The sequence below is a fragment of the Anser cygnoides genome, chromosome 2, assembly GCF_040182565.1.
Source record: "Anser cygnoides isolate HZ-2024a breed goose chromosome 2, Taihu_goose_T2T_genome, whole genome shotgun sequence".
NCBI classification, from domain to species: domain Eukaryota; kingdom Metazoa; phylum Chordata; class Aves; order Anseriformes; family Anatidae; genus Anser; species Anser cygnoides.
The window spans coordinates 67541355-67554604 of NC_089874.1; the positions used below are offsets into that span (position 1 = coordinate 67541355).

Sequence of the window (13250 nt, forward strand, 5' to 3'; positions counted from 1 at the left end):
ACCCACCCTTTTCATACAGAAAGTCAGCTTAGAGGGAAGGAAAAAAACCACAAACCCTTCAAGACAAGAAAAAAGACTCAATAACTGACACAGTAATAGGAATAAATGAGGACAACTGCCAGCAATAGAAAGAGTCTGTCAAAAGACTGCAGTTAAGCTTTACAGTAGTTTTTACAGTACCTGAAGGCTCAGTATGCCATTAAGTCTCTGTAAAGGCTGAGAGATGCCAGGGCAGGAACTGCAGAGCTTGAAGTTCTCTTTTTTTCCTCTTCCCTAAATAACATAGGGGGATGAGCCCAAATTAAGCAACAGGCCCACCTGGTGCACCTTCAAGACAAATACAACTAGGACAGAGGGCATTCAGAGACCCAGCTATGCAGGTGCAGTTTGAGAGAAAAAAACTTTTCTCTGTCCTCTTAAAAACCTGAATGATCAGTCCTTTGGCCTCTCTCTTTGCTTGAACAACTCTAGCCTTTTCATCTCGTTGCTTCGAACACCTGTACCATCTTCTTGGTGTTACACAGAACAAAGAAAATAAGAGATGGTTTCACTGTATAAAAAACGAAGAAGGGAAATTTTTAGTTTTTAAAAGTTATCATATCTTTATGAAAATTTGAAAAGAAAGTTCATTCGGGAGAAGGAAAGGCTGTGCTAACAGCTTCGGGTTGATTTTTTTTACTTTCACTTCAAAGCACTTTTGAAATTCAAATACCAATTCAGAATGGCATAAGTTACAAGTTTTCACAAGTCAAGTTTCATTTTCAGAGATGTACCCTATCAAATTTATATGTAATTAAACAGTATTTTTTTCATATGCCAGTGAGAAATAAATTAAAATTTGGCATGACATTACAACTTTCTGAAGAAAAAAACTGACAGTATTTGAGACTCCAGCTTTCCCCTAATGAAAGCTGTGCGTTACATCACCTTTAAATCTAGACACAGACAATCATGTATTTGGCATTTTTAATGTCATGCACATAATGTTTTCAATTCTCCCATATTATGCCAGACATGCAGAGAATCCTTCAGTCTCCTAGGAGATTCAGGGTGGTACTCCTCCAATATTTTGGCACAAACGATCATTTACCTATCAATAATTCTCATCTTGTAGATGGTTCCTTCCACACGTGTAGCAGACCTCAAGGTAGTAAAGGACTGGTCCCAAGAGAGATATATTGGCATCCGAATGTGGTTTGTTTGTTTTTTAAAGAAAGCACTACAAGGGGACCCTTGGGGCAGTTCTTGAGGTCTTCTGCAAAGGCGGCACAAATATGTCATAGCATCCAGAGAAAACTGCCCAAACGATGGACAAGGGGTGCATAGAAATTCCCTCTTAACTACTCCTCTTTATGTAACACCCATCTAAGAACACTAATGAAGATGTGGAGACCACCGGTATTTATAAAGTGATTGTGGGGCCAGGTAGGGAGACTCCGAGTGATAATTCCTCTTTGCAACAGGGCTCCCAAGTATAAACCCATCTTACACAATGTCCTTATGAAGAAAAAATAAGGGGGGGGGGGGGGTAGTGAGAAATGTCCATATCACAGCAAACAGAAACAATAGCAATGCTAGGAAATATGCTGCTAGAGGGCAGCACATACACATACTCCTAAAGCCAGATAGAAAATAACATGGAAAACATGAAACCTACTTATTAAAAATCTACCAAGCTTTATTTAGTTCTTAATCACCTTTGCTAGAGGTGGTATAAATATTAATATAAAATGTTTCTTCATGATATGGCATATATTGCTGGACTGTACTAAGACCATAATATGGTGGATATGGTATGAGAATCCAAGATGAGCAGGCAAGCACTGAAAGGAAAACAGATTATAGCAACCAGCTCTCAGAACACGACATTATGAAAAGCAAGAAATTTTCATCTCAGGTAGCAAAAATGTTAACACTCAGTAGTGGAACACAAGTAGTGGAATAGAAGACAAAAATAAACCCACCATGAAATAAACCAAAGAGATATTGCCAAGAAGTATCTAACTTCTTTTTCAGTTTACACTCTTTACACTTTACACTCTCAAAAATCACTTTGATTTTTCCTAATTTCCTTAAATTTCTCAAACATCCAGAGCAAGCAACTTTCAGCATAGCAATTGTCTGAGAGCTGCTTAACTATGTGATTTGTTGGTTGGTTGTTTTTTTTTTTCCATACTCCCTTGCTGAAACTTTTCATAAAATCAGGAAAATCTTACTTATATTATAAATTGTTATTGCATTTAAAAGACTATTAGACTACTACTGAAGAATCACCAGTGAGACAGAGCTGTGCAAACATTCTTGCAGACAAAACATCACTTCTGTTACTGCCCATCAAAAATGGATGAAAGGGTTCATGAATACCATCAGTGTTCTGATTTCTGTTTTCAAGATGATTTTGTACTTGTTCAGTTCTAGATTTAACCTTGTTTCCTGAAATCATTTTTGATTTATAGAGACAGTTCTACATTTTTTTAACTTTTTTTTTTTTTTTTTTTTAAAGTATAGAGCCAACTCTGCTGGGAAGCAAATCTTACATTTCCAGAAAATCTGGGTTATTCTAGCCAATAATCGATCCTCAGCATTTTATACAATAACACTGTTCACTTATTTACTTGAAATAAGTAGAACTATCAGTATAGCCCTGTTGTTGGTTGGTTTGTTTTAGATGAGTTCCAGAATAAACACTGAAACTAAAATATCAAATTGCAGTTTCTGAAATCATTTTGCATCTCTAATTACTTGTGCGATTAGCATGAATAATTAGAACAAGATGGATAGTTAGGACTTCCAGAATGACTATAGATCTCTGAAAGAAAAGGTAAAGGACATGGGAGCCAAGGCAATGATATTGAGCCTGCAGGTGAAGGGGAAGAGCTGGACACAAGTGGATGCATGTTGTGAGTTAACAACCAGCTCTGCAGCTGGTGCTGCAAGTACTGCTTTGGCTTTTCTGGCCAAGGACTCCTCTTTCAGGGAAAAGAACTAAGAGATGGGATCCATTTGTAAAAGCAAGGTAAAAGGAGCTTTGCCAAAAGCTTTGCCAACCTGGTAGGTACATTTGGGAACAGTGAAAACAGCTTGCAGTTAAGTGAGGGAACAGAGATAAAGGGAAGCTGAGTTTCTAAGAGCTCTCAGGAAGGATAAAAGAGCTTAAAAGGGGACCACCTAACACACTGGTACACAAACACACACAGCCTGAGAAACAAATAGGAGCAAGCAGAGCAAATGCATAACTATGGCTTTGTTGGAGTACCTTTGACACCATGGTTCACAGGGCCACAGCTCTACAAAGGATGGATGAATACAGACAAATAAATAAAGCAAATAAATCCAATCTCCTGCAGTCCTATTGCATATGTGAAGATTTTAAAATATCAAAATGAGTAACTTGGAAAGAGCTGTGCCTTTGCAATATATTCAACTTTGCACTGAGGTATCTTGATACTCTCTTAATCTTCAGATTTTTGCAGTCAAATATTTATTCTTCCAATATTTCCCCATATGTAATTCAACTTAGCAGTCAAGAAAGCTCATCCCTAAGCTTCACTTCATGCTGAACAGTTATATTTTCACTATGACTCACCAGATTTTCACCTTCAGGAAAGCAGGCTAACATTCATGAATTTGCAAAGGCATGCTGTCCCCAGCTTCTGATTAGGACTAAGCAGATGTTACTTCTGTGTCCATTAAACCGCCTTTTTTTTTTTTTTTTTTTTAAGTTTTATTAATTTTAATTAACGTATGCATGGCTTTGGAATCAAAATGCCACAATATAAAATGCATCAAAATTTCGATACAAGTGATATTGGTAATAGAACACAAACAGGATCTAATGCTATGTGAAAAAAGATGCATTTTTTTTGCCCTGACATTTTGCCCTGAAGGGATCCAAGCAAAGCAAGTCTCTGATCAGGGTTCTCACTGCTGATTGTACTCTGTATTCTTCCTGGAAAATCAAATTCTCAGCACAAGTGGATGAATTAGAGTTTAGGCATAGTGAAGGTAGAGAAATGATTTGGGAAATTGGAATCCTTTCTTAATCCTCTACTAAGGGAAAGCAGGCATCTGATAGTTTTGCTATGTCAGTCAGGGAAGAAGCACAGTATTACACTGTACAGGTAGTTCACACCCTTTTTTCTCAAGCCCATATTGGCAGTTGCATTGAAATTTTTCTAGAACTGGAAATTAGCAACTCAGTAGGCTTTCCTGGCAGGTAATTACATGAGTGCTGAGATGCCACCTGACTTTCTTTGAGAGTCCTTTGTTCACCTGAACAGAACTGCATGTACCATTTTCTTATTGCAAAGGAATACTGAGTAGACTAAGAGAAAGGATCACTCTGAATGAGCACAGGAGATAATTTCAAAGCATTAGGAAATGCTTAACTTTTAAAGGTTTGCTTTTTTGGGGGCATGGGGAAGGGAAGAGTATAAGAAAGGGGAAAAGGAATTTGCTTACATTTCAAGCTTAAAAATTACTGATTCAATGAAATATCTAAATTTGGGGATTCTGAAACATACTGTACAGACATATGCGCTGTCAGCTGCAAACTACTCCTACGGCACTAAGAGTTGAATGCAGTGCCATATGTTATGCCAAGATTACTGATTTTCATTAGATGTGAAAGAAGATTTCCAATTTTAATCTTCATTTTCAATCATTATTTTATTTGGCAGTATAAATGCAATGATGACAGATGGTATCTTGATTCGACCTCTGAGCACCTGCTGCAGGTATAGAATCATAGAATGGCCTGGGTTGAAAAGGACCTTAAAGATCATCTAGTTTCAACCCCCCTGCTCTGGGCAGGGTTGCCAACCACTAGAGCAGGCTACCCAGAGTCGCATCAAGCCTGGCCTTGTCTCTAGGGATGGGGCATCCACAACATCTCTGGGCAACCTGTTCCAGTGCCTCGCCACCCTCTGAGTGAAAAACTTCCTCCTAATATCTAACCTAAATCTCCCCATCTTAGTTTAAAACCATTCCCCCTTGTTCTATCACTATCAATCAACACATGTAAACAGGCATGCCTCCTCTTGTTTATATGCTCCCTTCAAGTACTGGAAGGCTGCAATGAGGTCTCCCCGGAGCCTTCTCTTCTCTAAGCTAAACAAGCCCAGTTCCCTCAACCTTTCTGCATAGGAGAGGTGCTCCAGCCCTCTGATCATTTCAGTGGACCTCTTCTGGACCCACTCCAAGAGCTCCACATCCTTCTTGTGCTGGGGGCCCCAGGCCTGCACACAGTATTCCAGGTGGGGTCTCAGAAGAGCAGAGTAGAGGGGGACAATCACCTCCCTCTCCCTGCTGGCCACCCCTTTTTTAATGCAGCCCAGGACATAGTTGGCCTTCTGGGCTGCAAGCACATACTGCCGGCTCATGTCCAGCTTCATGCAGGGCTGCTTTCAAGTTGTTCTTCTCCCAGTCTATATAAATACCTGGGATTGCCCCAGCCCAAGTGCAACACCTTGCACTTGGCCTTGTTGAACCTCATTAGGTTCTCACAGGCCCACTTCTCCAGCCTGTCCAAGTCCCCCTAGATGGCATCCCTTCCCTCTATTGTATTGACTGCACAGCTCAGTTTGGTGTCATCTGCAAACTTGCAGAGGGTGCACTCAATTCCATCGTCTATGTCATTGATAGAGATGTTGAAGAGCACCAGTCAAAAGACCGACTCCTGAGGGACACCACTTGCGAACAGCCTCCACCCAGGTACATTCCCTCTCCATTTCTCCCTTTCCCTTTCAGGTTTAAAGGGAAAAAAAGAGAAACCTTGAGACCGAGCAAGCCCTAAGGATTTTACTGGGCAAGAATAAAAACCTCATCAATCACACTGGTTCCCTACAAGAAAGCTATGAAGGACAGCAACCATGCCTTGTGGCTTTTAAAGAAAGAGATCAGTCTTTATATTAAAGCTGGAACTGTGTTAGTGCAGAACTTTTCCTGTACAGAACAGGGCAATCCTATGAAAGAGCTGGCATTCCCATCCATCCCTTCTCACTTTCTGACTCTAGCAACAGGGTGAGAGAAGAATGGGAAAAATTTGAACATTGATTGCCCTCCTTTTATGCGCACAGGGATGGGTAAATAGACTAGGAGGAACATGAAGACAAAATTGCAGTGTCCCAGTTCCATGTCCATGCTGACTATCTACAGTATCACTCTGTGTGCTGGCCCCATGAAACTTGCCAAAAACAATTTAATCCCATCCTTGAAGAAGTGGCAGAGGGTGTGAAACAACGGTCAGAGGAGTATACTCTGCTCCTGATGCTGCACAGTGGGATGCTGTCCTTGGTTGGAGCAGTGTGAGGAGTTGCAATTCCACTTAATTTTCAGATACCAGGCTAGTGTCATAGTTTTTGGTTTATTACCTAAGGAAGATTGATTTCCTCAAACTGTTAATATAAGGAACAAAAATGATTACAGCAGGTGGAGCATTCATAATGACTTATTTTGCTTCAGCAAGTAGCTTACAAACAAACACACAAGAGGAGAACCTAAGGTCACAGCAAAAGGATTACCTTCCCAAAACCAGTCACCTGTGTAGAGACTGAAAAGCAATAGTGGTTCAACAGAATGGTTCAAGGGGAGCATTACAAACAAGCAGTGTTCCAGGAAGAAATAAATGTGAAATGCAGCTGTGAAAATGAAGAAGAGTTTTCCTGGGAGACAGAGGGTGATGGCCATTTTTTGGTGACACTGAGTTGTATAAGCAAAGAGGAGCTAGTTCTCCAGGGACAGCTGTACATCAAACTTCACTAACACTACAGCTCTCCCCACAGCAAAATGCCAAGCTATCCATTACTGACCATAAGTACTTGCATGAATCCTTTATCTATTTCCACACCTGTGAGCATCTCACTATTTTTTAGGTAAGAGAAAGGCCCCCAAAGCTTTTAGTTTGCATTAGAGACAATGGCTCCCAGGTGCACAGAAAACAGCTGTGAATGACACTGTATGTATGTAGCACAGGTCACCAAATACCAAGGACTGGCAATGGTCACATAGACACTGGCTCTGATAAAGCTACTCCCTACCCCTACTTCAGTAACCAATCTGTTCTCCCCGTTTTCTCTATCTTTGATGTTTAAAGTAACTTCAAGCAATGAAACATACCTAATTACATTTCAGTTTGTCACCAGCTCAGATAATTCACGTAGTCTTCTAATGCTACCAGATTAATGGCTTTCACTTTCCCATCTCTTTGCACTTAAATGAGGTGAACAGTTTCTGTAGTTGGATGATCTGCCTCCTTAGTATCATTTTTCGTTCATTTTATGCAAGATTTAATACAGTCTCCATTTACAATTTCTTACAAAAATGTTATTTCAATTCACACAAAATAGTCTGCATTTTAGAATGCCAAAACAGCAGCAAAAGATCACATTTTCCTTATGGAAATTACTCATGTAGCACCTGCTAGTAACACTGAATGCAACAGAATACATATCGACAGACTTCTTATTTCTTGATTTTCTTTCCAGCTCCTCAAGGTGCCTCAGTTAATAATATTCTGACAGAGCAGCACCAAGTTATGAAATATAACTGTATATCTCAGTCTACCTTTTGAATCAAAACTCACGTTGTAATATGGCAGAGGCATAACTGCTGTACACTGGAGTTGCTATCAGGGTCCAGTTTATAAATACAAAGGATACTGTTAGCCAATAGCTGGCAGTGCAAGGTCAAATACAGAGACCACTGGGCCCTGAAAAGGCATTTATTCCATTTTCTTAACACCACGCTGAGCTTCTAGTAGCTACTGGAAAGTGGCATCCCCTTTTCAGTACAGCTTGTGCTGCTCTACCACTGTGCAACTTAATTAGAGAGCAATTTTGCATGAAAAAGCTCTTGAGGCCCAGGCAGGACAGGAGCACAGGTAGGTCAGTAGTTCCTGTTGCATTTGCAACACCAATGATGGCACAGATATAAGCAACCCCAAAATAACACTGCTTGAGCAGCACTAAGCTTTGTAGTGGGAGTTGAATTATTCCGCACTCTTATTTTACTTGTCATCATGTGAAGCAGGGCAAATATTTCTATTCAGCATGTCTCTGGCTGTTAGATCATTAAGGTGCCTGCACATGTTTGACATCTCAGAGATATATCATTTCTAAGAAAGGTGCTATTTTACACAAATATGTATGTAAGACATGCACATGTGTGCACATACACAGGCAAAATGCAACCCAAGACACACATGGCCAATGTATCCGAGCTCCTCCTGTTCTCTCAGTGCAGTGAGGTGAAACTCAAAACCTGACCAGCCAAGAACAAAGAGACAGGAGGTTGTTTGCTGTCTTAAAAACAATAATCTAGCTGGATTGTTTTGTTGGGTTCTCAATTTCAAGGTTGTGTGAAGAGACTAACAGCTTGTTCAGTGGCCTGGAAATTCTGTATGGAGTCTTTGACTTCTGGGAGTCTAATTCACACAAAGGCCACTTTGGTAGTGGTGACAAAAAGGCATTACTTCACAACCATTCATCAGTAACCTGCGCAAAAGGAGCTGATGGCCAAAGCCTACCTACAAGCACAAGAGATGGCTGCATCGTGAAGTCCATATTGATCACACAGGAGATGCCACACACTGCACAAGCTAAGGAATGAAACAACCCTACAGGCACTTCCTTCATGTCGGAACTGGGGCACCCCAGCAAGGAATTACACTGCCACTTTCCTGGTCTGCTGCACAAGAGTCTCATTTTCTAGGACTGTATCTGAATAACCATTCTGGTTTTGTTTTGCTTTAAATAAAGCACACACTGTATACTACTTCCTGATTTCCTCCAGGCATGAAAGCAGTCCAGCAGGATCATAGAATCATTAATGTTGGATAGGAACAGATGAAGCAATTTTAAGTATTTTTAAATCTTCTGGGCAGAATGACTGGAATATTCATTTGAAGTAACAATTATACACACATTTTCTAGCAGAGGTGACTGCATGAACAGACAACAAAAGCATTCCCGATTCTCACAACCACATCTGTTGAGTCACACACAGAGGGGGAAGACTGTCAAGTATGTTTTTAAGAAAGCTATCACTGTCATATTCCCTGTAAGAAGTATTAAAAGTACAATGTTAATAGCAATAACAACAATTGACCCACAGGTATTATGCCTGGACGTAGTCATAGAGGCTTGAGGTCTGAAGAGTTTGGTGAGTGATATGCTAAATATTTGTGCAGCACAGATGTGATCACTTGGTTTCTATATTGAAGCACTGACTGCTTTGATTTTAGTGATTTGTCTGTAGCTGCTAAACACAATAACACCCACTATACCTTTGTAGTAAGATCTTCAAAGGACTCCAGCAAGTTAGGTCTGGTTTTTCTCTGCTCAGCCTAATTCTAGCATTCTTTAATCAGCTTATGCTTTTCTGCACGGCTTCCCATCACATCAGTTAACGACAGATGCAAAGATGCTTTTCAGACAGGCTGGCCTACATACAGAATATGGGATATGGCTCTTGATAGCACTCCTTGGTTTGACCAATTTAAAAAAGAATGGAGCCCCACCCCAAACCTTTTATAATGCCTCCAGTTTAGACTAGTATGTCGAACAAATCCAAACGGATCAATCTGCTCACTTCCCACCACTGCATTTCCCTTATTTCCTATGGACAGTCACAGATTGTGGTTATTGAGTCCAAAGGCTTCTGCTCCCTACACAACTAAAGCTTTTTATCATCAAGTGGGGTATTGCACTACCAGTTAGCTCACTTCCCCAGATGGTATTTACTCTGTAGCATCAGGTGGATGACACCCATGTTTCCTCATTCCTATTTTTAACTGTATTTACTTCTACTTAAAGGTAAAACAGTAATCTAGAAAGAAACACACAGTTAGGGGAACAGAAGAATGACAGATGTTATTCTTGTACCCAATGTGTTCTGTGTGCAGCGTTGCAGAAAGTCAAAATTCACAGCACCAATTTGTTCTATGGCTTCTCAGTTATCACCACAATCTGCTGGTGTTTTTGCCTAATTACTTTTTAATCAAAGTAAGTAACTGTCACTGTCTTCTTGACTTTCAGTTCCATGAAGATGGTTCCTCACTCAGGTGAAGTGAGAGCAGTCTCAGCACTGCCCTGACTTGTTCTGTGTGTAGTCAGGGATGCACCCTCCAACTGGAAGGCATTTTAGCAAGCTCTGCTATGCTCCTGCAGAGAAGGAATCAGCATAAATACCTCTAAAACATGCACTAACTAGGAATTGGCACTGCAAAACTGTGATTTCTGTGCATGAAAGCTTTAACTGAGCCACTGCAGTCAAAGATTAGCTGCTTCTCTGCACTATCCCAGTAGCATAGAAGTCAGCAAATACTTATAAACTGATCCTTTAATATGTAATAATTGTATCACTATTTGCTGGCAGGAGAGAGAGACAGAGGAAAAAAAATAAAGAGGAAGTAAAAGAGAGAGAAATGGAGACTATGTCTTCTGAAAATAGTCTGCTCCCTGCCACACAAGATGCATTTAAATACCATCATTTTGGGGCTCATCCATAAATTCCCCTCTGATTTTTCTCATTCACATGTCATCCTCAGGAGTTTAAAATCATTCTGGTGCCGCAACAAATGAAATACAAGCACATTAAGTGATTCTTTCCTCAGGGTCTGTGGTATTGTGTGGCTACTATTCAAATCACAAGTTCTTTATATCTTGTTTAGTAACAACCATATACTAACCAATAATAAATGTCACTGTACTCTCTTCACACCTACTCTGGATGCTAAGGAAAGCGAACTTGGCACCCAGTGGTACTGGTTTCACTCAGGCAGGACCAAGTTTGTTGGGGTTGCCCTGTCCAACTCATTTGTTTTTCCATCTTATGCTCATATATACAGCTCATTTTCCTGTGTTACACAGGATCACTCTGATGGTATTTCACATGAGTATAACCATGAGTTATAAAAAAACCAAACAGCATTTATTAAACGAATAAAGTTCATTTCTTACACGGTGTTTCTTAATTCTGCAATCTGCTGTGTTTATTCACTTGCTCACTGATGCATATTTCATTAATTTGAAACAGACTTCCTAGTCATTGCTTCAAACAAAGCTCCAGGCCAGTAAAACATTTAAGCGAGTACAGAACAGAATTTTGGGAGTGTGGATAATCCTACTGAGAGAACTGAAGCAGAATCAGCAGTACCAGCAACATCTGCCCCCTGTGCAGAGTAAGAATGAAATAGGAAAAAGTTCATTCTCTACCCTCAAACATCTGTGAAACAATCTGCTCTTACAGTACTTAACAATCACACTTTTCTCCAGTAAAGGAGGTTTTGCATTAATTGCCAGAAACTGCATGTCTAAAAATATAAGATGCAAAAAAGGAATCTTACGATACTGATGAAGTGAGAAGAATCTTAAAGCTTTGAGCTAGATTCTTGACGGCAATAGAGTGCGCTAAGAATAGCAAATGAGTAGGAGTAGTCAAGACTGAAAAGTTTCTGAAGTGCTTTGCCAATTTCTTCATAGAAGCTCTTATTCGGGCTATCTGTTATGTGAGAATGTTAAATATTTAGTGTCTTGAAAGGTAGTTGGGAAATGTCTATTTAGGGTTTGCACACCATTCAGTGGAGTAGCCACAACATTAGTAGGAACAGTATTTGTCTTACATTTGTTGACAGAGAATTGCTCTGGCTATATCAACTAACTCAACAAAATGACATAGTGACACGTTAGGCCAAAAGACACCTAGTTAGCCTCTCTTTCCACATGTATAGCAATGCAGTTGGAAAGGTGCATAACAGAAGGATTAAAAAAAACAACCAGCCCATGCTAGGCAGGCAAAAGAAGGATGCTTGATTAGATGTGTCAAAACCTACTCTGGCACAGCTCAATCTGAATCTCTGTTCTCCAGAAGAATATACATATTGTTACAGAAGCTAAATTAGCATAGAGAGAGAAATTCTTGACATGAGAAAGTCTTCAGTAAACTTTTTCATGAAAATCTGGAGTGAGCAAACCTCAGAATTGGTGCTAAGAACTTGTGGAGACCAGAAAGTTCTACATCAGGGCTTCATTCTTTTGGGTTTTTTAAAGAGAAGCTAACATTGACACTAGGGATACCAGGACTCTGATACTACCAGAAGGCTAGTATACCACTCTTTCAAGAAGGTGAATTTTTACCTGATCCATGCATAAGACTGATTTTTTGATATATCAAAGGGAACTGGGATTGCATGGTAACAGGAGGTTTGGTGTGAAATCAAGCAACCAAATAAAACAATGGACTTGGTTAAACAAATAGGCAATTGCATAAGTAAGAATACAAACATTCACTTGCTTTGTGAGTAATGGGCACTTGTATATACAAGGGTTGCAAAAATAAGCTTGCAAGTGCAGTTTATATAGCTGTATTAAGACTAGGGTCTTGAACATCTCTTAGGTTAGTGGGAGTAATCACTTGATAGTCAATAACTTTAGAAAAGCCATACATTTGTTTTCTTTTAAAACTTGCTCTGAACACCAGTAATTTTCAATCTGGAATAGATATCCTCCTCCGTATCCTCTTCTGCAGCTGAAATTTGCACTTGAAGTTAAGTATGTTATAATACTATGGCTACTATTTGAAGACCTTTATGAAGCTCCATTACCTCAGGACTATCACACAGCAACATCCATATTCCCTGAAGGCAAGTGAGTGCATTCACTACGTTACCGCATTTCACACAAACCATGAATAAAGACCTGTTGAGAGACCCAGACCCTGCATGCCATAAAGCCTACTGCTAAACAGATCCAGTTCAGATACTTCAATAGAACACAAGAAAGGTAATTTTATGTGGATTATTTTTGATTGGCAGCATCAACAAATGCTGGAGCAGGCAGGGATTTCACATTCTTTTCATTCTGCTTGGGTCACTAGTTTACAGCTTTCTGCAGTCTTGCATTCGTGCACCAATTCGAATTGTCTTCTGATATTTTATTGAAAATGCTCAGTCAGAAGGGCTGTTCTCTCTCCTGTTCATGCCCTCACCTCTGCTTCACTTAAACAACTGATTCCCCATAAGAACTTCTTATTTCCTGTCCACAAGAAACAAAATGCTGCAAGAACTCAATAGGTCTGTGGACTTTCCAGCTCTACTTTTGCTCTGAACCATGGCTACTAGAAAGCTTGACAGCATCAGTGATAACACTCAGACCTTCTGTTCCCAAAACAAAATGTCCTTTGGGTGCAGGAGCAATGATGCTCCACTGAGTAGCTCTGAGCAGACATACCCTGGCTTCCAGGCTGATTCTCCA

At 40.0% G+C, this 13250-nt stretch overlaps 1 protein-coding gene and 1 long non-coding RNA gene across 8 annotated transcripts in view; both read right to left on the minus strand.

Moving 5' to 3' along the window:
- The window catches only part of LOC125184190 (uncharacterized), a 40272-nt gene extending 37215 nt beyond the window's left edge, over positions 1-3057 (minus strand). The window contains exon 1 of the long non-coding RNA XR_010829378.1: positions 181-3057. This is a non-coding gene — a long non-coding RNA (uncharacterized lncRNA). The remainder of the gene's footprint in view (positions 1-180) is intronic.
- Positions 1-13250, minus strand: part of PHACTR1 (phosphatase and actin regulator 1) — a 409041-nt gene that overhangs the window by 266536 nt on the left and 129255 nt on the right. The window lies entirely within an intron of this gene.